At 40.0% G+C, this 27513-nt stretch overlaps 1 protein-coding gene and 1 long non-coding RNA gene across 3 annotated transcripts in view; both read left to right on the top strand.

Annotated features, from left to right (window-relative positions):
* SASH1 (SAM and SH3 domain containing 1) overlaps window positions 1–27513 on the top strand; it is a 1049232-nt gene that overhangs the window by 395173 nt on the left and 626546 nt on the right. The gene's annotated exons all lie outside the window — the stretch shown is intronic.
* LOC116548908 lies at window positions 15814–26832 on the top strand. Its single transcript, XR_004267614.1, has 3 exons — window positions 15814–15850; window positions 19216–19220; window positions 26777–26832. It is a non-coding gene; the product is annotated as an uncharacterized LOC116548908 (long non-coding RNA).

Here is a 27513-nt window from a genome sequence, read left to right as displayed (position 1 = left end):
AATTCTGTCCTCAAGTATTTCTTATGTAAATAGTAACACAGCATCCCAATGCCAAATTGTTTGAGATTTCAGAACACTTTTAATGAAGAAAAAAGGAAAGATAATTTCTGGAGATTTTTCACCGTAGTTATTTTTACTTGCATTTTTCCTGATACTTTTTTCCCTATTTTGATTGCTCTTATCTTCTTTTCTGCCTCTTGGCAACATTCGCAGGGCCTGGAGCTCAGACACAGATAGAAAATTGGACTTAGAATGAATTTTTACCTTGCACTTTTGAAGATATACCAACTTTCTTCTCTGCCGCTGGGCTTACACTCTTCATGGGTGAAATTAGAAGGTTGGACTCAGTGGCCTCCGTCATGCCTTCCTTCTGGCTATTGCACCCAGATTCTACAGATCCTATCTCTAGCCAGCAGAACACCCTGAAAATTACTCAGGAAAGAAGAGGGCCAAGGCTGAAAAGAATCCATCTGGTGATGGCCATTGACAAGTGCCTGGAGCAGTGATTTATTCTCGAGCCGGCCCTTTCCCCGTTGATGTTAGTCAGCAGGGACAGCTGCTGGAAAAGGCATGGGTTGGATAATTTGTAAGTCATTTATGGTAGAATATCAGGAATCAGTGCTCAGTGAGGTGGGAGAAGTCTACATTCTTATATATACCTTAAGAGTAGCTCAAACCACATGCAATGCACACTTCCAGCAAGGTCTCGCTGCAGGTAGTGTTTTAAGTCTTTCTCCTAATGTCTGTATAACACATTTCTTTTGACATTCCATAGGAGAATAACCTTAACTTCAGCTGAAATAATTTTTAAAACTTTCCTATTTTAGGCTGAGAGCTGTAGCTTGAGGATTTAGGTGGCTTCGTCCTGACAAATAGTTTTTTCGAAGGTACTTTCTTATAATAGCCAGGGCAGGAGCTGCCCCCCTCTGCTTTTATAGAACATTTTGATGCTTGAGGTCTGCCTAAGTCTCATTCATCTTCCTTTTGCCTCAACAGTGGGCACTGACTTCACAGAAAGTCAGAGGATAAATGAAGGGGGCCTCCCGTGAAGCTTCAGTTTGTCCCCAAATCTCTTTCAATCTAGAAGAACCAAGTAGTCTAAAATAGGCTCCACTCTTGCAGTTGAGGTGGTTTTTCATTTAAGATCCTGGGTCTGGCCAGGCACAGTGCTCATGCAGTGCCTCATGCCTGTAATCCCAGCATTTTGGGAGGCAGAGGTGGGTAGATCACCTGAGGTCAGGAGTTCGAGACTAGCCTGGCCAACATGGTGAAACCCCATCTCTACTGAAAATACAAAAATTAACCAGGTGTGGTGGCATGTGCCCGTAGTCCCAGCTATCCGGGAGGCTGAGGCAGGAGAATTGCTTGAACCCAGGAGGAGGAGGTTGCAGTGAGCTGAGACTGCACCACTGCAGTGTAGCCTGGGCAACAGAGTGAGACTCCGTCTTAAAAGGAAAGGGGAAAGGGGAAAGGGGAAAAGGGAAAGGGAAAGAGAAAGAGAAGGAAAGGGAAAGGAGAAGAAAAGATCCTGGGTCTAACCAAACACTTTATTAGTTCACCCTTGAGCAAAGTGAAGTTCTAGAGCCTCATGAAATCAATCTGCTTGGCACCTCTGGGCTTGTGGCTAATCGCCTACTTGTACCTTTTTAGATTTTCCATTGAAAATTATCTCTAAATTCTGCTGGAATTTGTAGGAAGTAGGGAATAAATGGGGCAGGGTGCTTTATAATTAACAGAGGTGTGGAAAATTCTGCTTGAATGTCTCCATGAATTTTTCCAGTCTTCAGAGTTAGCCAGCCCTCTCATTAGGAGATGCGGACTTGCATGGACCTATGGAGGATATGGTGGGCCAGCATCCCCTATGGAGGATACGCAACAGCACTGTGAGAAACAGGCTTTTATTTCCTTTACATGTTTAGAAAGATAGAAAATTGAACAGGTGAGAAAATTGATTCAACTAAAGTGAACTAGCTGGAAATGCGGCTCAGAACCTGGACAGTGTCCCACCCACAGCACCTGCCCTCAATCCTGGGCTCATTCTGCCCCCAAACCTTGGCACAAGCTGCTGTTGTACCAGGGAAATGGGTGAGCATCACCCACAGCATCAACAGGCCACATTCACCCCCGGTATCCCACCCCCGTGCCCACCTCTACCCACCTCTCCATTATTCATTTTTCTTTCCCTTTGCCTTTTACTTACATCCTTTTCCTTCTTTCCCAATCTGGGTGCTGTCAACTTCTCCCCCAGTCTCATAACACGAGGAAAAACATGGTCATGATTTTATTGTTCAGCCAATCAGTCACTGAAAACCTACTTTAGGTATTTATTTATCCATTCACTATGGATAAGCTGTGACTTCTCCTAATTTTATAATCACCATTTTTTATCCTCTTACAAACCTTCAATTCATGCTATTATGTAGAGAAATAAAAGTCAAATCCTGGTGGCTAGCAAATCAAGTTTCAGGACAACTTGATGGTAACCTATGCATTGCTAAAAAGCACAGCCTCCATCTGTAGATGTTGAAGGGAGGCATCCTGTAGAGCACCATGAATGTGACATTGATAATGGGACCTGGATACCACTTACCAGTGTTACCACTTGCCCCTTGTGATGTCAAGGGTGAGTACCCTGAACTCTCTGAACTAGTTTCTTTTCATATAAAATGGTGATGATAAAACACCTACCTCATAATAATGCTATTGTGACGAATAAAGTCACATAGCAAGAGCTCAGTAAATATTATCTCCTCCCTTCTTGCTTCTTCCATGCTGGGCAGTGGCTATCAAATCTACACATAGGTTATAGGATAAGAAAGAAAAGTGTCCCCCAGATTATCAGATTGGTGAAAAAAATTGCAGATTTGCCATTACTTTTAATTTGCCATACTTTTAATGGCAAAGATGCAATTATTTTTTCACCAACCTATTATCTATCCTGGGGATATCTGTATTCATGTGGGCACTGTGCTTGCTAGGTTATATGCAAGTTTAACTCATCTTTTGGAGCAAATAATGTGGGGAAAACAGACCCTACAAATAGCAGGTGACCACTGGTCTGAGACACAGTGAGGACATCAGCCAGGACCCCACAGGCGTGGGAGGGATCTTTTCCACTGCCTATGAAATCTTGGATTGTACTCTTAGAGAGTTATTCCTTTGACTGAAGGCCTTTGTTCCCATAAAAATGCAGATATTCCTAAGAAAGCAGCACATGAAACCTTATCACCCACGTGCACAGTTTATTTTTCAGTTGTGCTGTTATTCTCTGTAATGATATTTTTTTACCTGTATGAAATGTCACATGCTCAGGTGCGTTCATTTTATAGAGCTTTAAAGCTGATAAGTGCAACCAAAATGCATATTTTTGGTGTTTTATTTTCCCTTTTTTTTTGCAGTAATTTCAAAGGTGTAACTGAGCTTAGCTGTAAATTGCTGGTTTTAGCTCTTCATGGCAGGCAGCATTTGATCACTGACAACTCTGTTTTCTTCATTGTTTCCTGACTAAAATCTCTACAGCCTCTATAAATATGTAAATTATCCAAATCACTAGTTTTCCATTATTCCTGCCCCTAAGCTGCTTAAAATGTTTCTATATTCCTACATTTGCAGTGCAAAACAGAGCAGCAGGTGACAGCTGAGTTTGACTCTATTATAGAACCTCTATTTAGCAGCTACTTGTTTCAAAGTTTCTGATAACAAATTTTGTCCTAGGGTGGGCTCCATGTCCTCTATTGAGGCTGGCAAAGGCCAGAATCCAGCAGCACAGGAATGCAAAGATGGGTGTATGTGGATGCAGGGCCTGTGGAAATCTCATGCTACACGAAATGCTGCCTGTGAACGGTGGTTTTATGATAGCGAAAGTAAATGGGATTCTTTTTGTTGCTTTCTCTTCTGTTGGCAAGACTCAAGTAGTGAACCTCACCTACCATGATGTCTGAATGTGATTTTGTTATCCTCTTCCGATTCGTTATTCATTAAGTGAGTCTTTGATGAGCTGGATCATTGGGTCTCCATGTGGGTTTTTATCACTTTGTGGCAGGGAAAGAGAACAACAATATGTTGCATATATAACCCTATGAATTTATATAGGTACACACATGTGCATACAGCTTAAGAGAAACCAACAGAGAGAGATACTAAAACAATCGGAGAAAATTTTAGGAAATGGATCATTGACAGGAAAGCTTACAGAAGGGATCATGGGATTTGTTTGCTCAATTCAAACCCTAGTGCTGAAGATGAGAAATAGGTTTTCATAATGACTGCCTCATGTGACTGAAGCAGCCCCAGAATGAATGATATTTCAGTACCAGATGCAGGCTAAGCCTGTGATAGGCATCCATCTAAACTAGGCCTTGGGCTGGGCACAGTGACTCACGCCTGTAATCCCAGTACTTTGGAAAGCCAAGATGGGAGGATCACTTGAGCCTAGGAGTTCGAGACCAACCTGGTGAGACCCTGTCTCTACAGAAAAATTTAAAAATTAGCCAGCATGGTGGTGTGCACCTGCAGTCCTAGCTACTTGGGAGGCCGAGGCAGGCAGATCACTTGAGCCTCAGAGGTTGAGGCTGCAGTGAGCTTTGCTTGCGCCACCACGTGTCAGCCTGGGCTGGAGACCCTGCAAAAAAATTTTTAAAACATAAAGAAATAAACTAGGCCTTGATGTGTAGGGGGCAGGGACCATCAATCTATGGATGTGTTTATTGGAATCTTGGAGGCTGCTTTTGTGCCGTAAAGTCCTCGAAGAATCTACACTAAATTCAAGTCAGTAATATTAATCTCACTGATCATGAAAGCCCATTGTATTTGTATGGCATTACATACCTGTGAAAATCTGTGGGGTAAAGAAACTGGTAATGTCTCCACTTCACACAGGAGAAGAGAAATGCAAGAAAATTAAAAACATAATTATTAAGTGGGAAAAGAGCTCACACAGGGAGCAGGTACTGGAAAACTGTGACCATCCACCTTTTGTCTTTCCTTCTTTCTTTTCTTTGTGCCATATGTCTTCATGAATAGTTTGGCGCTTTAGGGTGGAACAGCTGCCCTCATTTGTTTTTGTGTTGTCCACGGCCGCGTTGACACTGCAGTGGCAAGGTTGAGTCACTGTGACAGAAAATGTGTGGCCCGAAAAGCCTAAAATATCTACCATCCAGCTCTTTAGAGAAAAAGCTCGCTAACAACTGAGCTGAATCACAGACCTCCCAGGAATGCCATTCAGTCTAAGGTGACGATGGCAGTTCAGGTTACCCCTGAGGAGCTTGGTCAGGTGTTCATGTGGACCCCAGAGCGTGATGCTGCGAAGCATTCGTTATCCCCATCTGAACTAACTTAGCACTCCAGTGTCTCGATGTAAGGTGACAATTTTGGAGGAAAGCAAAGGATGTTTCAGAGAATTTAGTTTTCATTCATAGAACTTCAGGAAATTATATATTCCCCCCAGAACCATTTCCCGGTCTGGTAAGAGAGAATGTGATCAGCAGGGTTGTTTTTAATGTTCTCAATGACCACACTTGGCCCATTTTAGTGACAGATAGTCCCCTCAAATAGAAGGGATTGCTTATTCACCAAAATGAATGGTACCCTGGTGGCCCTCAGTTCTCATTGCATGCCCACCCCCAGGCCACCCAGCTGCTAGCGCTGGTGGCAAGTGGCATATCTGGGGGAGAAGATGCCTCCTGAGGTCACACCGCTCTTACTTGCAAAGGGGTTGGCAAGAGAAGCGAGAAGGGAGAGAATGAACAAGAGAGAACTAGGATTACCTCTCTGCTGCAGCAGTTACCGCCTGGCTGCCTGCTGCTCTCTGGGCGAAGCAGTGCCCTCCTTACTTCCCAGACATTTCGTTAGTGACCCTGCAGTTGCTGGGTAGAAGATGCCACTCAAAAGGACTCAGGGCTCCTGAAAAACTCCCTGCAATGAGTTGAAAGGCTCATGTTGTCTGATCTAAAGAGAAATAAAGTGACCCAAAAGACTTCAGACCCATAGGTGTCCAGGCTACGAATGAAATGAGCCCATTATCTGGAATCGTTCAGACTTTTACACAATACAGTGAAGCTGTGTCGTGCCCGATCGTTTGTGCTGGCCAGCCTATATGTATTTTCAAAAAATAGAAAAAAAGAAAGATTTTTTCCACCAATACAACAAATCACATATAATTAATGCCCAGTTATGTTTTATTTGGAGAAATAGCAGTTTTGCAAACATATTTTGTAATGATGTTTTCAGTTATCTGGATGCTCACCACACTGGTGCATACAAATAAAACCTGGATTTGTTTGATCTCTTGACAGACAGTGCTAATTGTTGATGCTAGTCACATTTTCAGAAATAGAATACATCTCTTTGTGGTGTTTTCTCGAGAATTGAATGTTCTGTCAAATACTCTATGAGATCCTTTGAGGTGGGTGAATATTATTCATCCTTGACTTAGCCTGTTACCTCTGGGCAAAATTATTTTTTAAAAGCCTGCATGTAACTGAACAGAAATGCTTACAAAGGGATAAAATTGTGGAATGTTTTTCTATGATCTATTTTCCTTAAAGCGCCTATGGTGAATGAGAAGGAAGCTCCCTTTGGACCCTACCTGAGCTGGATGGCTACATCAATGCTGCAGCAACACGGTTGTTTGGCAGAGGTGCTTAGGGCTTGGAGAACACTTCCTGCCTGCCTCCTTATCTTACTGCCTTCCGTTACCTTCAAAAGTCAGGATCCCCAGGTTAACTCACCAAAACTTCAGATCTTGACCATAGAAGTTACCACATCAGCTGACAAGTTAGAGTGAAACAAAATTGAAGATTTGGCCCCTCTTCCTCGTTTATACATGAGGACGTCATAGCTCAGGAGCTCTAAGATACAAAGCCAAAACGGATCCAAATTTAAGGACCCTATTCTACACTCCTGAGGTCTGTGGGACAAAATATGTTGGCAGTCTCTGGCCACCCTCTTCCCTGTTCAGTCCAACAGTGTCTTTCTTAGAAATGCCTTTCCCTTTTACCAGGATGACCCTTTTGTACGTTTTAGGAACTCTGGACAGAGTCACTTCCAAGACAATGCCATGCCTTTGCTGCACCAGTTATCTATTGCTGTTTAAGAAACTACCCTAAAATTTAGTGTCCTAATATAATGACCATGTGTTACTGTTTATGAATCTGTGGGTCAGCTGAATAGCTGGTCTGGGCCAGATGCAGCTGATCCCAGACAGACTAGCCATGCGTCAGCTCTCAGCTGTTGGGTTGGTTGCGGCCTGGCTGATCTAGAAGGGCCTTATTCACCTGTCTGGTGGTTGGCTGGCTAAGAGTGGTGGATGGAACTAGCCCCTATGTCTAGTTCCATTTATCATGCTAGGACATTCATCATGCTAGGACAGGTGTTGTTGTTGTTTGTTTTGTTTTGTTTTGTTTTTTTCCCACAAAACAAAGAATCTCAAAAGAGTGAGTGGAAGCATGCAAGGCCCATGAGGCCTAGACTCAGGCCCGAAGCACCATTCTTTTTCCTAGATTCTCTTGCTCAAAGCCAGTCCAATACAAATGGTGGGGGAAAAGGTTCTACTTCTTAGTGGGAAAAAGAGAAAAGTCTGAGTAGAAGTAGGAGTTGAGAATTGGAGCTATTTCTTGCAATTAATTTATGTAGATATGAACCTAGGCCTGGAGCCCTAACATATGAATCATTTAAAATTGGAAGATAACTTAAATATCATCCAGTCCAGCCCCCTCAATTTATAAATGAGGGAACTGAGGCCTTCTCCAACACACAGTTCCTGATTGTTTGCTTTGAGCCAATGCCAAATCCAGTGAGCAAGTTGCTTAAACTTGAATAGCTATTAGATAGAGCATTAAAAGGTCAAAATCATCTTAGGTCCATTTCTAGCTATGTAGGCATTATCCTTCAAGCTAGCCATTCAACTTTTAGGAGTTCACCCCGAGCGTACACCTCCAGCAATACGAAAGTACATACGTGCAGGTTATTCATTGCAGCAGTATTTGCAGTTTTGCAACATTGAAAACTATCTAAATGTCCAAGCATAGAGAGTGATTGAATGGCCTATGGTACATATATACACTGGATTACTATGCAGCTGCAAAAAATGGTGTGAGAATGATCTCCAGGAACTGGTATAGAGTGATTTTCAGAATAAGGTGTTAAGGGAGAACAGTGACATACAAAAGAACATAGGTTATATTTTATATAAGAAATAAGGGAAGTTATTTAAATATATGTACCTCTGCTTATTTTACAGAAAAGAAAACATAAAGAAAAATAATCTAGAAAGCAATGAAGTTGGTTATCCTCAAAGGATGGGAGAGAACAGGATGGAAAGGATACAGTAAAGAGACTTTTTTTCTAAGCATACCTTTTCATACAGTTTTCACATTAAGAAGCATTACTTTCTGTCCTTTCAATCCTGAGGTTAATTAAGGAAGTACATTTTGGAAAAATAAAATTAAATCTCTATGGAGGAGAAGGATTTTGAAAACCTAAAAATGAAAGCAAATTGAAAGAAGTCAATCCAATTATATTTAAAATAAATATCTCAACCACAGTAAATGGGGGGAGGGGGAAGGAAGAACTTATCCAGGTAATTTGGGAGCATCATATCTGACTACCTATCTTCAGTATTGGGCAGATAGGGGTAGAGGCAGAATCCCAAGCAAATGTTGGTATGGGTAAAGTAGTTTTGAAACAATTTTAAATATATTATAGGATTGATCAAAAACGTAAATGAGGAAGAAGAATCATACAAATATGAAATGGGGGCTGGGCACACTGGCTCACACCTGTAATCCCAGCATGTCAGGTGGGTGAATCACCTAAAGTCAAGAGCTCAAGACCAGCTTGGCCAACACGGCGAAACACTGTCTCTACTAAAAGTGTAAAAGTAAGTTGGGTGTGGTGGCAAATGCCTGTAATCCCAGCTACTTCAGAGGCTGAGGCAGGAGAATCTCTTTAACCAGGGAGGGCGGAGGTTCCAGCAAGCTGAGATCATGCCATTGCTCTGCAGCCTGGGTGACAGAGCAAGACTCTTTCTAAAAAAAAAAAAAAAGTGAAATTGGGAAAGAAGAAATGTTGTAAGAGAAGGACTTTAATTAGATGTATTTATGTGAACTATTTCTTTAAACACACGCGCACACATGCATGTGTATATATGCATTCATATACATATGTGTCTGCATGTATGTATGTATGTGTATGCAAGTGTGTGGGTGCATGTGCATACTCCCTAATTCAGTCACCACTGAAAGACACCCAGGAGCAATGAGCACACACAGCATCCAGATCGTGGTCTTTAATACAATTCCTTGCTCAAAGGAACCAGGGCTCCCTGGAGAAATGTGTGATTGCAGAGGGGCCCTGCTTAGGAGGAGACTAGAGCAAGCTTGTCCAGCCTGCGACCTACAGGCCACATGCAGCCCAGGATGGCTTAGAATGTAGCCCAACACGAATTCATAAACTTTCTTAAAACATTATGCAATTGTTTTTACGACTTTTTTTTTTTTTTTTTTTTGCTCATCAGCTATCGTTCGTGTTAGTGTATTTTATTTGTGGCCCAAGACAGTTCTTCCTCTTCTAATATGACCCAGGAAAGCCAAAACATTGTACACCCTTAGTGCTAGAGCATTTTATCATGTCAAGAAGTAAGCATGTGCTAAAAGAAAACAGAAAACAACAACAACAGAAAGCCACAGGCGTTGAAGTCAGCTACTGAGAAGTTTGTTTTGACCAGAGCGAGGACAATGTGAGTAGCAAAAGAATTATAGTAACTAATTACACAGCATTGGAAAAAAGTAGGAATTCATGCCTTCCTATCAATAACAAATTGATAATTTAATGGCAGAAAAGGGGGTGTTATTGCTTGCAGTGAACTCAGAGTGGAAGAGGTGCTAGTTGGAGAGTCAGCCTTTTGCAGCCGTCAAAGTGAAGGTTGAATTAAGCAAAAATCATCAAGCATTGCTAAATTTAGGGGAAAATTTTGTTGAGGAATATATTTGCATTGACTTACAATGTCTCTCCATTGACTGCTTTTTAGTTGCAAGGGGAAAAACAGTAATTATATGGTGGAGTAATCAGTTCATGCCTTGACTAGGCGATCAAAATTATTGCCATCAATGAGACCTGTGCTTCAGGTGTAATATCATAAGAAAGGCATAATGTCACCTGTGATATTCAGGATGAGAATGATAATCATGATAAAACATCAGACAAATGCAAAATCATGGATTTTTTAACATAAAAAATAGAAGCAGGAAGTCTTCATTTTCAGAAATTTGTATATCATAAAAGGCAAAAAATAAATACTGAGAATCTGTTCCAGATCAAAGGAGACTAAAGAGACATGATTGCTAATTTCAATATCTGACCGTAGACTAGGTCCTGTACTATGGAAGAAAGAAATGCTGTAAAGAGCATTATTGAGTCAATTGATGAAACTGGAATACAGATAGTGGATTAGAGAAGAGGATTGTATTAATGTTAAATACACAGTTGATAGCTTTTCTGTGGTTAGATAAGAAAACATCTCCATTCTCATGAAATACACGCTGAAGTAGTTAGGAGAAATGGCTAAGATGGATGTTACACCCTCCAATAGTTCTGAATACATAATGGTATATAATTTCTGTATTTATAGGAAAAACAGAGAGTCTGCAAATGATAAAAAAAAAAAAAAGGAGTCAATGTTAGGCGGATTTTGGTTTTGCCATTTTTCTGTAAATTTGAATTTTTATGTCCAATTAAAACACTTAAATCGTTTTTTTAAAAAGACAAATGAGTTTGCATACTGGTCCACCGTCTACTAGTTGTGTAACCTAAGACTCATTGCTTGATTACTCTGATCTTTGGTTTCCTCACTAGAGAAAGAAGAATATCACCTTTCTTGTCTTCCCTTGAGGATAAGACATTGCACATCAAGTGACTAGCTAAGTGCCTGGCCCTACAGAGTACGCATTCCATAAATGACAGCTTTTCCATTCAGATCTAAACATACTTAGGTTATCTTTAACTCAACTGCTTTATTGGTGAAGAACCTCTGTTTCAAAGTAGTCTGAAATCTCCAAGAGGAAAGAATGCATTTTCTAATTCCAGATGGGTAACATATAGTAGGCCCAGGATTGAGCTGAACTAAGGAGGACAATCCAGTCTAGGGATGGGGAGTAACTTAGTTTGGATGCCTTATCTGTCCCTTGGCAAATAGCATAGTTTACATGCTTGTCACTATATTGTCTCACTGGTGGAGGAGATGGTTGTAAAAAGGCACAGCACTTTAACAAGCCATGTGTTACTGATTGGTAATGTATGAGCCAAGCCTTTGCCCCCTTTAAAATCTAGAGACTTAAGAGGGGAGAACCAGGCTACCGCCATGTTCATCACAGAAATCTTTTTGTCATGGGGAGGTTCACTTGTTCTGGTAGAAAGTGAGTTATAATTTGTGGGCCATCACGTTTTTTAATATTTGAAATGATAAACCATGCTCCAGCAGTTAAATTCTTTGGAGCGTAGCAAACACCAGAAGACAGTAAGCATCAACAGGCTCCTCTGATTTATGGTAAGCAAGGTTGAGATTTATGACCCTGAAACATGGCAAATATTCATTGGTATTAGCATTCAGAATATTCATGTGTCGCCACTCTTTCATGTTAAATACCTGCTTTGAGCTCTTTGGGGAGAAAAAAAACAAACCCACAATACTTTTCCTTTAGAAGGCCTGACCACATTGACTGATTGAATACATGTGGAATACCAATTCCCATTTTTGAACTTGAGTTTTGTCTTGACTTTTAAAGTTGTTTCATGTTTCTTTTCTCTTCCTGCTTGTCTTCATGAGTATCATTCAAGGGATATAAAATCATAAAACTTTATAGCTGGAGAAAATTTAAGAGATTATCACATCTGTCCTCCTTTGAGGCTAGAAAACAACGTGACCTCGTAAGGACTCACAGTTAGTGAACGTCATAAAGACACTGAGAATTCAGTGCCTCCTGTCCAGTGCTTATTTTAATATTATACACGGTTTTTACTAAATCCCTTTTACAGCAAACACTGTGCTTGGAATCTGATTTAATTTTCAGCATCCCTTTGCTGAACTTAAAAATCATTTTAGCCAAACTATTTGTGATGGTTACTATTGAGCGTCAACTTGATTGGAACGAAGGTTGCAAAGTACTGTTCCCGGGTATGTCTGTGAGGGTGTTGCCAAAGGAGATTAACCTTTGAGTCAGTGGACTGGAAAAGGCAAACCCACCCTCAGTCTGGGTGGGCACCATCTAATCAGCTGCCAGCATGGCTAGAATTAAGCAGGCAGAAGAGTGTGGAAGGACTTGACTTGCCGAGTCTCTTGGCCTTAATCTTTCTCCTGTACTGGATGCTTCCTGCTCTCGAACATCAGGCTCCAAGTTCTGCAGCTTTTAGACTCTTCGGTTTACACCAGTGGTCTGCCAGGGGCTCTCAGGCCTTTGGTCGCAGACGGAAGGCTGCACTGTTGGCTTCCCTACTTTTGAGGTTTTGGGACTTGGACTGGCTTCCTTGCTCCTCAGCTTGCAGACGGCCTATTGTAGGACTTCACCTTGTGATCGTGAGTCAGTACTCCTTAATAAACTTCCCTTCATGTATACATCTATCCTATTGTAGATGGACATCTGTAGAGGGACATTTGTCCGTCTATAAAACACTAACACACTATTTAACACCAAATAATCGTAGACTGTAAAATTCAAGCTATTTTCTTCAATTAAAAAAAAATAATAATTTGGAGCCATCCATCCAAAGAGCTGATACCAGTGGTAATAAGGAAGATAAGCGAGGAACACTTGAATCAGAAGCCTAGTTAGCTTTATGGCATTTACGGTGCAGGCAATGGCATTCAGTCTAAGCTTCTGAATAGAATTATTTTTCAGGAACAATACAAAAACACTGCAGGTGGTAAGTAACATGTTAGATAATGACATAAAATAGGACAAAATTCTCTAGAACTAAAATGCTTCTTTGATTACCCATAGCTGTGATATTCATTCTGTTTTTATCTCTGTTACAATTATTTTACAAATAGAGGAAAACACAAAACATTCTTAAAAATCTCAAACCTAACTTGCCTGAATTCAGGCCCTTAGGCATTTCGACATTTCTTTAATCCATTCCTTAACCACATATTATTGAAGCAACTATTCTGAACCAGACATTGGTCTAGAATAAGATATTGCTGTGTCCTCATGGAAGCGAGAGTTGAGAAAAGATAGGCTAGCAAGAAATTACCATCAAACGGGAAAACCACTAACTGTGGTTCTTTATAAAATCAATTCAATCACCATACCAGAACACTTTCTTTTTGTGGGGGGTGGCGGGGACAGAGTCTCACTCTGTCACTCAGGCTGGAGTGCAGTTGTGCCATCTCAGCTCACTTCAACCCCTGCCTCCCAGGTTCAAGCAATTCTCCTACCTCAGCCTCCCAAGCAGGACTACAGTCATGCATGACCATGCCAGGCTAATTTTTGTATTTTTAGTAGAGATGGGGTTTCACCATATTGGCCAGGCTTGTCTTGAACTCCTGACCTTAAATGATCCACTCACCTTGGCCTCTCAAAGTTCTGGGATTACAGGCATGAGCCACCATGCCCAGCCCCAGGGAATATTTTCTTTTTTTTCTTCTTTCCGAAAAACAGAATGTTTCAGATAATACTTTCTTAAAACAAAAGAGAGTGTAAAACATACACGCATGCATGTGCATGCGCAAGTACACAAAAACACACACATCAAAACCAGAAGAAGAAACGAGTAATTCTTTTTTTAAAAAAATATATTTTTTATTGTATTTTTAGGTTCTGGGATACATGTGCAGATCATGCAGGATTGTTCCATAGGTACATACATGGCGATTTCGTTTGCTGCCTCCATCCCCATCACCTATATCTGGCATTTCTCCCCATGTTACCTCTCCCAAACTCCCTACCCCCCACTGTCCCTCCCCCTAGTCCCCCTCAACAGACCCCAGTGTGTGATGCTCCCCTCCCTCTGTCCATGTGTTCTCATGGTTCAACACCCACCTATGAGTGAGAACATGCGCTGTTTGATTTTCTGTTCTTGTGTCACTTTGCTGAGAATGATGGTTTCCAGATTCATCCATCATTGTTTATGGCTGCATAGCATTCCATGGTGTATATGTGCCACATTTTTCTTGTCCAGTCTATCATTGATGGGCATGTGGGTTGGTTCCAGATCTTTGCTATTGTAAACAGTACTGCAATGAATATACATGTGCATGTATCTTTATAATAGAAAGATTTATAATCCTTTGGATATATACCCACTAATGGGATTGCTGGGTCAAATGAAACTTCTATTTCTAGGTCCTTGAGGAATCGCTACACTGTCTTCCACAATGGTTGAACTAATTTACCTTCCCACCAAGAGCGTAAAAGTGTTTCTGTTTCTCCACATCCTCTGCAGCATCTGTTGTCTCCAGATTTTTTAATGATTGCCATTCTAACTAGTGTCAGATGGTATCCCAATGTGGTTTGCATTTCTCTAATGACCAGTGATGATAAGCATTTTTTCATATGTTTGTTGTCCTCATATATGTCTTCTTTTGAAAAATGTCTGTTCATGTCCTTTGCCCACTTTTGAATGGGTTTGTTTGTTTTTTTCTTGTAAATCTGTTTTAGTTATTTGTAGATTCTGGAAGTCAGCCCTTTGTCAGATGGGTATGTTGCAAAATTTTTTGCCCATTCTGTTTGTTGCCAGTCACTCTAATGATTGTTTCTTTTGCTGTACAGAAGCTTTGGAGTTTAATTAGATCCCATTTGTCTATTTTGGCTTTTGTTGCCAATGCTTTTGGTGTTTTAGTCCTGAAGTCCTTGCCTATGCCTATGCCCTGAATGGTTTTGCCTAGGTTTTCTTCTAGGGTTTTTATGGTGTTAGGTCTTATGTTTAAGTCTTCAATCCATCTGGAGTTAATTTTAGTGTAAGGTGTCAGGAAGGGGTCCAGTTTGTGTTTTCTGCACATGGCTGGCCAGTTATTGCAACACCATTTATTACACAGGGAATCCTTTCCCCATTGCTTGTTTTTGTCAGGTTTGTCAAAGATCATATGGTTTTAGATTTGTGACACTGCCTCCGAGGCCTCTGTTCTGTTCCATTGGTTTACATCTCTGTTTCGGTACCAGTACCATGCTGTTTTGATGACTGTAGCCTTGTAGTATAGTTTGAAGTCAGGTAGCATGATGCCTCCAGCTATGTTCTTTTTTGCTTAGGATTGTCTTAGCTATTTGGGTTCTCTTTTGGTTCCATATGAAGCTTAAAGTGGTTTTCTCCAGTTCTGTTAAGAGAGTCATAGGTAGCTTGATGGGGATAAAATTGAATCTATAAATTACTTTGGGAGTATGGCCATTTTCACAATATTGATTCTTCCTAACTGCGAGCATGGAATGTTTTTCCATTTGTTTGTGTCCTCTCTTACTTCCTTGAGCAGTGGTTTGTAGTTCTCCTTGAAGAGGTCCTTTACATCCTTTGTTAGTTGTATTCCTAGGTATTTTATTCTCTTTGTAGCAATTGTGAATGACAGTTTGTTCTTGATTTGGCTCTCTTTAAGTCTGTTATTGGTGTATAGGAATGCTTGTGATTTCTGCACATTGATTTTGTATCCTGAGACTTTACTGAAGTTGCTTATCAGTTTTAGGAGATTTTGGGCTGAGACAATGGGGTCTTCTAAATATACAATCATGTCATCTGCAGATAGAGACAATTTGACTTCCTCCTTTCCAAACTGAATACTCTTTATTTCTTTTTCTTGCCTGATTGCTCTGGCTAGAACTTCTAATACTATATTGAATAGGAGTGGTGAGAGAGGGCATCCTTGTCTAGTGTCAGATTTCAAAAGGAATGCTTCCAGTTTTTGCCAATTCAGTATGATATTGGCTGTGGGTTTGTCATAAGTAGCTTTTATTATTTTGAGATATGTTCCATCGATACCTAGTTTATTGAAAGTTTTTAGCATAAAGGGCTGCTGAGTTTTGTCGAAGGCCTTCCCTGCATCTATTGAGATAATCATGTGGGTTTTGTCTTTGGTTCTGTTTATGTGGTGGATTACATTTATAGACTTGTGTGTGTTGAATCAGCCTTGCATCCCTCGGATGAAGCCTACTTGATTGTGATGGATAAGCTGTTTGATGTGCTGTTCCTATCAGTTTGCCAGTATTTTATTGAAGATTTTTGCATCTGTGTTCATCATGGATATTGGCCTGAAGTTTTTTTGTTGTTGTTGAGTCTCTGCCAGAATTTGGTATCAGAATGATGTTGGTCTCATAAAATGATTTGGGAAGGATTCTTTTTTTTTTGGATTATTTGGAATAGTTTCAGAAGGAGGGGCACTAGCTCCTCTTTGTACATCTGGTAGAATTTGGCTGTGAATCCATTTGGGCCGGGGATTTTTTTGGTTCATACACTATTAATCACTGCCTCAACTTCAGCCCTTGTTATTGGTCGATTTAGGGTTTCAACTTCTTTCTGGTTTAAACTTGGGAGGGTGCAAGTGTCCACGAATTTATTCATTTCTTCCAGGTTTATTGTGTGTAGAGTTGTTTGTAGTAATCTCTGATGGTAGTTTGTATTTCTGTGGAAGCAGTAGTGATGTCACCTTATCGTTTTTTATTACATCTATTTGATTCTTCTCTCTTTTCTTTTTTATTAATCTGGCTAGTGGTCTGTCCATTTTGTTGATCTTTTCAAAAAAACCAGATGCTGGATTTATTGATTCGTTGAAGGGTTTTTTGTGTCTCTATCTCCTTCAGTTTTGCTCCAATCTTAGTTATTTCTTGTCTTCTGCTAGCTTTTAAGTTTTTTGATCTTGCTCCTCTAGTTCTTTCAATTTTGATGATAGGATGTCAGTTTTCGATCTTTCCTTGCTTCTCATGTGGGCATTTATTGCTATAAATTTCGCTCTAGACACTGCTTTAAATGGGTCCCAGAGATTCTGGCATGTTGTGTCTTTGTTCTCGTTGGTTTTGAAGAATATCTTTATTTCTGCCTTCATTTCATTGTTTATCCAGTCAACATTCAAGAGCCAGTTTTTCAGTTTCCATGAAGTTGTGCAGTTCTAAGTGAGTTTCTTAATCCTGAGTTCTAATTTCATTGCACTGTAGTCTGAGAGACTGTTATGATTTCCATTCTTTTGCATTTGCTGAGGAGTGACTTACTGCCAATTATGTGGTCAATTTTAGAGTAGGTGCGATGTGGTGCTGAGATTTTGTTCTGAGAAGCATGAGTAGGTGTGATGTGGTGCTGAGAAGAATGTACATTCTGTGGATTTGGGGTGGAGAGTTCTGTAAATGTCTATTAGGTTTGCTTGGTCCAGATCTGGATTCAAGTCCTGGATATCCTTGTTAATTTTCTGTCTCCTTGATCTGTCTAATATTGACAGTGGAGTGTTAAAGCCTCCCACTATTATTGTGTGGGAGTCTAAGTCTCTTTGCAGGTTGTTAAGAACTTGCTTTATTTACCTGGGTACTCCTGTATTGGGTGCATATATATTTAGGATCGTTAGCACTTCTTGTTGCATTGATCATTTTACCATTATGATTACATGCCCCTTTTTGTCTCTATTGATCTTTGTTGGTTTAAAGTCTATTTTATCAGAGACTAGGATTCCTACTCCTGCTTTTTTTTGCTCTCCATTTGCTTGGTAAATCTTTCTCCATTCCTTTATTTTGAGCCTACGTGTGTCCTTGCATGTGAGATGGGTTTCCTGGATATAGCACACCAATGGGTTTTGATTTATTATCCAATTTGCCAGTCTGTGTCTTTTGATTGGGGCATTTAACCCACCTACATTTAAGGCTAATATTGTTATGTGTGAATTTGATCCTGCCATTTTGATGCTAGCTGGATGTTTTGCCCATTAGTTGATGCAGTTTCTTCATTGCGTTGATGGTCTTTACCATTTGGTACATTTTTGGAGTGGCTGATACTGGTTGTTCCTTTCTGTTTAGTGCTTCTTTCAGGAGGTCTTGTAAGGCAGGCCTGGTGGTGACAAAATCTCTCAGCAATTGCTTGTTTATAAAGGATTTTATTTCTCCTTTACTTATGAAGCTTAGTTTGGCTGGATGTGAAATTCTAGGTCAAAAGTTCTTTTCTTTAAGGATGTTGAATATTGGCCCCACATTCTTCTGGCTTGTAAGGTTTCTGCTGAGAGATCCACTGTGAGTCTTGATAGGCATCCCTTTGTGGGTAACCTGACCTTTCTCTCTGGTTGCCCTTAGCACTTTTTCCTTTATTTCAACCCTGGTGAATCTGACGATTATGTGCCTTGGGGTTGCTCTTCTTGAGGAATAACTTTGTGGTGTTTTCTGTATTTCCTGGACTTGAATATTGGCCTGCCTTGGTAGGTTGAGGAAGTTCTCCTGGATAATATCCTGAAGAGTGTTTTCCAGCGTGGATTCATTCTCCCCGTCACATTCAGGTACACCTATCAAATGTAGATTAGGTCTTTTCACATAATCCCATATTTCTTGGAGGCTTTATTCATGTATATTTACTCTTTTTTCCTCTAATCTTGCCTTTTCATTTTATTTCATTGAGTTGATCTTCAATCTCTGATATTCTTTCTTCTGCTTGATCAGTTCAGCTTTTGAAACTTGTGTATGCTTCATGAAGTTCTCATGTTGTGTTTTTCAGCTCTATCAAGTCATTTATATTCTTCTCTAGGCGATTTACTCTCATTAGCATTTCGTCTTCATCTAACCTTTTTTCAAGGCTCTCAGTTTCTTTGCATTGGGTTAGAACATGTTCTTTTAGCTCAGAGAAGTTTGCTATTACCCATCTTCTGAAGCCTGTTTCTGTCAATTCATCAGACTCATTTTCTATACAGCTTCGTTCCCTTGCTAATGAGGAGTTGTGTTCCCTTGGAGGAGGAGAGGCATTCTTGTTTTGGGTGTTTTTATCCTTTTTGTGCTCATTTCTTCCCATCTTTATGGATTTATCTACCTGTTGTCTTTGTAGTTGATGACTTTCAGATGTGGTCTCTGAGTGGACGTTCTTTTTATTTGAAGTTATTTCTTTCTGTTTTTTTACTTTTCCTTCTAACAGTCAGGCCTCTCTGCTGCAGGACTGCTGGAGGTTCACTCCAGACCCTCCTTGCTTGGGGATCACCTGTGACAGCTGCAGAACAGTAAAGGTTGCTGCAAGTTTCTTTTTCTGTTATCTTCATCCAGATGGATACCTGCCAGATATCAGCCTGAGTTCTCCTTTATGAAGTGTCTCTTTGGATATAGAGAGTCAGGGAGCTGCTTTAGGAGACAGTCTGTCCCTTATAGGAGCTCAAGTGCTGAGCTGGGAGCTCTGTTGTTCCATTTAGAACTTCTTGGGAGGTATGTTTAAGTCTGCTGCAGCAGAACTCATAACCACCTTTTTTTCCCAGGTGCTCTGTTCTGGGAAGGTGGGGCTTTATTTATAAGTTCCTGACATGCTGCTGCCTTTTTTCAGAGATGCCCTGCCCAACAAGGATGTAGTCTAGTCACAGTCTGGCAGCAGAGGCATTACTGTGCTGCTGTGGGCTCTGCCCAGCTGCTGTGTGAACTTCCTTGCAATTTTGTTTACAGAGGTACAGTTAGAACTGCCTCAGTAATGGCAGTCTGCCTCAGTAATGGTGGACTGCCTCGGTAATGGTGGACTACCTCGGTAATGGCTGACTTCCTTCCAGATTATCCCAGCTCCAGCTACACTTGCTGTGAAATCCTCAATCCAGAGCATTTCGGAATGCTGATTTTTGTGAGGGGTGGGACCTGCTGAGTCAGATCTCTCGGCTTCCTGTTTCAGCCCCCTTTTTTTCCGTTGAATGGGTGGCTCTGTATCCCAGGCATACCAGGCGCCTCTTGACATGGCCACCCGGATTTGTGTGAGCTTTTGTGTGGAGACCCACAGCACTGGCTGAAACAACCGTGCTGGAAACTTGTGGTTCTTTTCAGCCTGGGAATCTCCTGGTCTGTGGGCAGTAAAAACTCGTTTGGAAATGCAGTGATCACTCACCTTCTGCTTTGTTCTCACTGGGAACTGCACTCCAGAGCTGTTCCTATTCAGCCATCTTGGCTCTCTCTCGAAACAAGTAATTCTTACCAGAGGGGAGCCAAGGAAATGTGTTTGTATTAGAAGAGTTGTTGTGTAGGAGTCAGTGAGAGATTAGTGCTGCCACCACAGCCCTCACAGCTAGCTCAGCAGTTCTCACTTCTTAAATGGATTAAATAGTCTCATGACTACACTAGTGTCAAGTCATGGAGTTAAGGTTTAAAATTGTAAGGTACTAATAGAGGTCTGTCTAGTTTAGTCCATCATTTTCCACTGAATGGACTCAGGGGACTTTTCCAAGACCACACAATGATTGTGTTTAAGCTGTGTATATTAGTCCTACTTGACCCAAACCTCCATGCATTGGGAGGTGGTATTGTTGGATCGAGGTGGTTCTGTTTTGGAGGGCAACCACCCATTTGACATTTCTTAAGCCAGAGCCCAGCACCCCCTGGCCTGTTACCCATGGTGCTGTCATATTTTGACCCAAAGTGAATTGACACCTCAGATGTATTTATCTCTGAACAGAGACTAATATTTCTGTATAACCATTTACTCTTCAGGGGAGAATCAGTTTGAAAAAGACTTCATTATGGGAAAAACAATCCAAGGTTAAATAACACAAGCAAAAAAATTGAAGTATTTTATACAGTGGTCAGAAATTATCCTGAAATGATACTGGAACACACAATGGAAAACACAAGTTAAAAACTCAGTTGCGTTTAATCTTACAAGCATCATAACAACTCAATTCTTTTTTGCTTTAGATACAGAATTACTTTCTCCTAGATCGCCTACTTCCCCCGTGTACCCATTCTCAGGGGACTTAATTGAGGCCCTCCCCTGAGTCCCCAGGACCCGTACGTGTCTCTGTCAGGCAGTCGGGATACTGTGCCAACTTTGTCTCTTCATCTTGCTGCTTCCCTCAGTAGACTTAACCCTCTCCATGCCCTGAACAAACCAACTTCCACTGCATATCAGCAGATCTGACAGTATCTGGTACATTCTAGTATTCACTAAAACTCTGAAGGGAACCTAATAATTTAAAGCAGTCACAAGATTTTGCATGCTCTTCTGACTAATATTATTATTACATCTTGTAATGTGGGGAAAATACAGTTCCAGCATATGTAGGTTGTTAGAAAAAAATCTCTTGTTGTTTTAAATCTTAAGATGGATCTGTCCCTCTACCCTAAAAATCAAAAAGAGTATATTCTTACATGTATCTTCAGTTAGAATTCCTACTGAAATATTATGAGCATGAGTACAGATAGGATGAGGAAGGATATTTCTTGTATAGTAAAATGGCATTCCCCAATCAGTTCTGCTGTAATTAATTTAGAATTTAAATCTAAAAATCCAGACGTTCAATGATGTGTTCAATAACTCGTGCTGGGATCTATTTTTTCAGTAATGCTTATCTTTCCAAGGGGCATAATTAATTTCTTCACTACTACTCTGTAAATTATTACAGAAATTACAAATCTACTAAAAAATCAATACAACTAATTGTAAATTAATAGATTTCTAAGTGTGAAGGAGTGTGTAATAATGGAGATGAGTTCTTTAAAGAAAATGCCAGTTCCAGTATCAAGGGCTCAGGGCTCCAGCTGTTTCATGTGACATCTTCAAGTGTAAACACATTTCTTTCCTTCCCCCAACTCTCCCCCTCCACCCCCTCACTTCCCACTGATTTAGTCTGCCACTGCCGAGAATAACATTTCCATTAGCCACCTACTGTTAAATCGCAGAGTAACGATGATAAAAAAAAATTCCAACATGCAAACAAACCAATAGAGAAACAACTGTGGTTACCGTCTGTCTCCAACATTTTTTATGGGGCCCACCAGTGTTGAAACTAAAGGAAAACAACCTGTGGAGTTAAACAAGCTGGATTGAATAGGGAGCTCTAGAATAACAAGTGCAAGTCTGAATACAGCGCGTTTATAATTCTATATTTGATAAACTGAAAGAATAGTCTTTAATATTATATATGTGTGTTTATGAATTTTAGCGTGAGAGTAGTTATTTCTATGTATATATGCCACATCATTGCCCATCAGTTTAAGGCAATGATGGGCTTGTCAATAATAAGACCAGTAATTAGCACCATAATATTGAATTAATCAATGAGAATGTACTATGGTCTTATTGTGTCCTGGGCATTTAGATGAATTTTTTTAATGATATAACTTGACATTAATTTAGCACTTCAAGATTTACAAAGTGCTTTAGGTTTAGATTTTGGTCTCAAAGCAATAAATTAAGATAGATGTTCATTAAGTTCTACAGGCGAGAAAAGTGGTGGAGGGAGGTTCAGAAACCTACCTTGGATCTACAGCTGATTACTAGTCACGATGCTTTCACAGAACCAGTTATATAGTAGTATTCTCTTTCAGTACACGATGTGGTTCCAGAATTGTACTTGAAGTCTGATAGCTCGCTCAAAGTAAAGCTCTATGTTTATGAGCTCCCAGGAAGGAGCAGCAGTCACCAGCAAAGGTGCTGGGCATATAGGCCTAGACACCCCATCTTGCACAAGTCTTTCTTTTAGCTTGCAGGAACCTGGAAGATGGTCAGCTTTGACCAAATCTCTATTCAATGGTTAAGGAACTGGCTAGGTACCTAAAGCAGAGACACAAAAAAGGTATCTGTGGTTCTTGCCAGAGGGGTGAGTCAAAGGTTGAATGGCTGCCTGCTTCCCTGCCCCATATGCCTGTGTTATTTGGTTACTTCCTGCCCTCATGGCAATTTTGGTATATATGGGGATGGAGTGGGAAGTGGGACCTTGCAGATATGGGGAAAAGAGTTTGCTTACTCAGCCTTAGGCTGAGAGGTGAACCTTAGGATGCTCACTTTCACTAAAACTGATTGTAGTCTACACTAGTTTGGCAGGGGGAACACCATAGCCTCTTTGACTGGAGTTTATGCCCAAGAGAATCTATAGTGTAAGAGAATCTACAATGTAACTGAACTGCATTTTCAATTCATTACTACTGAGTAGGTTTATAGTGTGCACTCATGATAAAATTTTAACTTAGTGTAATTTAGCCAAGTTATAAAGAGTCTTCATATTACTGTTATTTGACATTTATGGTCTGTAACCATGTGCGTGTCATGTGCTTTTCAGAACATAAACCTGATCTGAAAATTTGAAATTTTAAATCTAATGTGACATATGAAGACAGTAAACTACATCCTTTATTAACTTGAACTAGCTTATTTTTTCTATTGTTTACTATTCATGGGGAGTAGGAAAGTTCAATATATAAATCAACCAAACAAAACTAAAACACACCTATAAAATGAAAATAATGTAAAAATAAACCAAACTAAAATAAAGCAAAATTCATAAATAATATAAATAACCAAACAAAATTAAAAATTGATCATGTGAGGATAGGTGTTTTAATTTTGGAACAAATAAATAAATAAACATGTACACTTATGTTCATTTCGGCACTGTTTGCAATAGCAAAGACCTGGAACCAACCTAAATGCCCATCGATGACAGACTGGACAAAGAAAATGTGGCACATATATGCCATGGAATACTATGCAGCCATAAAAAATGATGGATTCGTGTCCTTTGTAGGGACATGGATGAATCTGGAAACCATCATTCTCAGCAAAGTGACACAAGAACAGAAAATCAAACACCGCATGTTCTCATTCATAGGTGGGTGTTGAACAATGAGAACACATGGACACAAGGATGGGAGCATCACACACTGGGGTCTGTTGGAAGCGGCAAGGGAGGGACAGCAGGGGGTAGGAAGTTGGGGAGGGTTAACCCCCACTGTGACGGTATTAGGAGATGGAGCCTTTGGTAGGTAAATAGGTCACAAGGGTGGAGCCCTTAGGCATAGGATTAGTGCCCTTATTAAAGACGTGAGAGAACTTGCTTGCATTCTCTCTCTCTGTCTTCACCATATGAGGATACAGCAAGAAGAAATCCAACTGCAAGTTAAAAAAGGGTCCTTCCCAGGAGCTGAGTCAGTCAGCACCTTGTTTGTGTACTTCAGCCTCCAGAACTGTGAAAAATACACTTCTGTTGTTTAAGCCACCAGCCTATGGCACTCTGTTACAGCAGCCCAAATTAAGTTAGCTTCTCCTAAATAAGTAATAAATACTTGTTATATGATTATGGAAAATTAAGAATAGAATACTTTGTTTTTAATTCAGGGGCTTTGAATCCTGATTTTTGTCTAACCTACTAGTATTCCCTATGTTTTTGAAATTCTCTTTTGAAATTTTAATAGTTACATAATATTAAGGGATAGGCAATGTTCGAAAGATGTTCAAAGAGTTTATATGATCAGCTATTCCTCCATAGGATTCTGACTAAGAATTCTTTTTTTTTTTTTTTTTGAGAAGGAGTTTTGCTCGTTACCCAGGCTGGAGTGCAATGGCGTAATCTCGGCTGACTGCATCCTCCACCTCCTGGGTTCAGGCAATTCTCCTGCCTCAGCCTCCTGAGTAACTGGGACTACAGGCACGCGCCACCATGCCCAGCTAATTTTTGTATTTTTAGTAGAGACAGGGTTTCACCTTGTTGACCAGGACGGTCTCAATCTCTTGACCTTGTGATCCCCCTGCCTCAGCCTACCAAAGTGCTGGGATTATAGGCGTGAGCCACTGCACCCAGCCTCTCTCTTTTTTTTTTTTAACTTTTATTTTAGATTTGGAGGTACATGTGCAGGTTGGTTATAAAGGTAAACTGGTGTTGTGGAGGTTTGTTGTACAGATTATTTCATCACCCTGGTACTAAGCCTAGTACCCAATGTTGTTCTTCTGCTCTCTTCCTCCTCCCATCCTTCCCCTTCAAGTAGGCCCCAGTGTTTGTTTTTCCCTTCTTTGTGTCCACTAGACACATCTCATCATTTAGCTCCACTTACAAAGGGGGAAAATGCAGCATTTGGATTTTGTTCCTGCATTAATTTGCTAAGGATAATGACCTCCAACCAATCCATGTTCCTGCAAAAAAAAACATGATCTTGTTGTTTTTTGTGGCTGCATAGTATTCCATGGTACATATGTACCAAATTATCTTCATCCAATCTGTCATTGACGGGCATTTAGGTTGATTCTATGTCTTTGCTGTTGTGAATAGTGCTGTAGCCAACATTCATGTACATGTATCTTTATAGTACAATGATTTATATGCCTCTGGCTTTATACCCAGTAATGGGATTACTGGTTCAAATGGTAGCTCTGTTTTTAGGAACTGTCACATTGCACAATGGTTGAACTAATTTACAACCCCACTGATGGTGTATAAGTGCTCTTTTCTCTGCAACCTCATCAGCATCTGTTACTTTTTTTATTTTTTAATAATGGCCATCCGGACTGGTGTGAGATTCTATCTCCTTGTGGTTTTTATTTGCATTTTTCTAATGATCTATAATATTGAGCTTTTTCTCATATGCTTGATGGGCAGATGTATGTCTTCTTTGGAAAAGTGTTCATGTCCTTGGCTCACTTTTTAATTCATTTTTCTTGTAAATTTGTAAGTTCCTTATAGATGCTGGACATTAGACTTCTGTCAGATGTATAGTCTGAAAATAGTTTCTTCTATTCTGTAGATAGTCTGTTTACTCTGTTGATAGTTTCTTTTCCTGTGCAGAAGCTCTTAAGTTTAATTAGGTCCCATTTGTCAATTTTTGTTTTTGCTGCAATTGCTTTTGGTGTCTTCATCATGAAATCTTCGCCCGTCCCTATGTCCAGGTTGGTATTGCCTAGATTGTCTTCCAGGGCTTTTATAGTTTGGGTTTTACATTTGAGTCTTTAATTCATCTTGAGTTGATTTTTGTATATGCTGTAAGGAAGGGGTCCAGTTTCAGTCTTCCACATATGGCTAGCCAATTATTTCAGCACCATTTATTGAATAGTGCTTTAGCCATTGCTTGTTTTTGTCAGTTTTGTCGAAGATCAGGTGGTCATAGGTGACCTTATTTCTGGGCTCTCTATTCTATTCCATTGATCTTTGTGTCTGTTTTTGTACCAATACCATGCTGTTTTGGTTACTGCAGCCCTGAAATATAGTTTGAAGTTGGGTAACATAATGCCTCAAGCTTTGTTCTTTTTGTTTAATATTGCCTTGGTCACTCAGGCTTTTTGTTGTTGTTGTTGTTCCATATGAATTTTAAAATAGTTTTTTCTAGTTCTGTGAAGAATGTCATTGGTAGTTTGATAGGAATAGCATTGAATCTGTAAATTGCTTTGGGCAGCATGGCCATTTTAATGATACTGATTCTTCCTACCCGTAGGCATGAATTGTTTTTCCATTTGTTTGTGTCAACTCTGAGCGTCAACTCTGATTTCTTTGAGCAGTGTTTTGTAATTCTCATTATAGAGATCTTTCACTTTTCTGGTTAGCTATATTCCTAGATACTTTATTCTTTTTGAGGCAATTGTGAATGAGATTGTGTTCCTGATTTATCTCTTGGCTTGGCTGTTGTTTATGTATAAAAAATCTCATGATTTTTGCACAATGATTTTGTATTCTGAAATTCTGCTGAAGCTGTTTATTAGCTGAAGGAGGTTTTGAGTTAAGACTATGATGTTTTCTATATATTGAATTATATAGATATCTACAAATAGGGATAGTTTGACTTCCTCTCTTCCTGGTTTAGTGTCTTTATTTCCTTCTCTTTCCTGATTGCTCTGGCTGGGATTTCCAATATGACGTAGAATGGGAGTGATGAGAGAGGGCATCCTTGTCTTGAGCCAGTTTCCAAGGGGAACACTTCCAGCTTTTCCTTATTCAGTATGATGTTGGCAGTAGGTTTGTCATAGCTGACTCATTATTTTGAGGTATGTTCCTTTAATACCTAGTTTAGTGAGAATTTTTAACACAAAGAAATGTTGGATTTTATCTAAAGTCTTTTCTGTGTCTATTGACATAATTGTGTGGTTTTTGCCTTTAGTTCTGTTTATGTGATGGACAACATTTATTAATTCATGCATGTTAAGCCAAACTTGCATCCCAGGGATGAAGCCTGCTTGATCGTGGTAGATAAATTTTTTGATTTGCTGATGGATTCAATTTTCAAGTATTTTGTTGAGGAATTTTGCATCAGTGTTCATCAAGGATATTGACCTGATGTTTTCTTTTTTGGTTGTGTCTCTGCCAGGTTTTGGTATCAGAATGATGCTGGCCTCATAGAATGAGTTGGGAAGGAGTCCCCAGTTTTGGGAAATAGTTTCATTATTAATGGTACCATCTCTTCTTTGTACATCTGGTAGAATTCCACTGTGAATCCATCTGGTCTTGGGATTTTTTGGTTTTTGGTTGGTAAGCTATTTATTTTAGCATAGATTTATTTATTTATTTTAGCTTTAGATTCAATTACAGAACTCATTATCTATTTATTTATTTCAGCTTTAGTTTCAGTTACAGAACTCATTATTGGTCTGTTCAGGGAATCAGTTTCTTCCTGGTTCAGCCTTGGGAGGTTGAATGTCTCC

This window comes from Sapajus apella, unplaced genomic scaffold (assembly GCF_009761245.1).
Source record: "Sapajus apella isolate SASKATOON/1434 unplaced genomic scaffold, GSC_monkey_1.0 scaffold6, whole genome shotgun sequence".
Taxonomy (NCBI): domain Eukaryota; kingdom Metazoa; phylum Chordata; class Mammalia; order Primates; family Cebidae; genus Sapajus; species Sapajus apella.
The sequence above is the reverse complement of the archived record's forward strand: the minus strand, read 5'-3'. Positions and strand labels throughout refer to the sequence as shown.